Genomic DNA, 927 nt, shown 5'->3' with positions numbered 1-927 from the left:
CTCTTTCCCTCTGTCTCTCTCTCTCTCTGTCTCTCTGTCCATCTCTCTCTGTCTCTGTCTGTCTGTCTGTCTCTCTCTCTCTCACACACACACACGCACACACGCACACACACACGAGACACGCTCCGGGCTCAGGCCCTTGGGGGTACAGGGAGAAACGAGGCAGTCAGGGTCAGCCTCATGCCGAGCCGCGTGTGGGTCGGCCCGGGTCACCGAGGGAAGGCGTGCACCAGCGACGTCAGCCCCCGGCTGGCTCTCTCCTTGCGGGGTGCTCCCACCTGTGAGGACGGCTCCCCGAGTGAGTTTGAGTTTGGTGAGTTAGGGGACGGACGCAGGGCTGACCGGACGGTCGCCTACAAAACTGACTTCCTGGCAGCCTGGCGGCCCCGTCGGTGACTCCGGGACGGGAGAGCCATCTCGCCCCCCCAGGCGCGGTCCGTTCTTGGTCACCTGTTCAGGTGACAGACCACCCTGGGCTGGCTCTCTGCCTCCCGGCCGCTGCTACTCACCTTCTTGCTGCCTGCGGCCTCTGCTCTGGTGACCGCTCTCGGTCAGCTGGCTCCTGCCTCTGCTAGAATTGCCCAGAGGGGAGAATCTGGTGCCGAAGTCCAGCCACTCGCTGTCGGACAGAGCACCGAGCCCCGGCCTTCTCGCCGACCTGCCCCGTGCGTCGAGGGCTCGTAGCCGCAGCTCGACCACAGTCCAGCCCACGCGTCCCGCAGGTCTGCTGACACCTGCCTGGCGGCGGGGCGGAGGGCGGGGCGGAGGGCGGGGCGGAGGGCGGGGCGGCGCGGGCTCCGGAATCCCGGGGGCACCGAGAGCGCCGTGACCTCGCGTCCGGCACCCGCCCCTCGGTCAGCGAGCGGGCGCGCGGGGGGAGCAGCGTAAACACGAAGTCGTGGCCGTCCGTGCCTCCTGTCCACCCGC

Source organism: Rousettus aegyptiacus, unplaced genomic scaffold (genome assembly GCF_014176215.1).
Source record: "Rousettus aegyptiacus isolate mRouAeg1 unplaced genomic scaffold, mRouAeg1.p scaffold_m13_p_10, whole genome shotgun sequence".
NCBI classification, from domain to species: domain Eukaryota; kingdom Metazoa; phylum Chordata; class Mammalia; order Chiroptera; family Pteropodidae; genus Rousettus; species Rousettus aegyptiacus.
Note: the sequence above shows the minus strand (reverse complement) of the source record.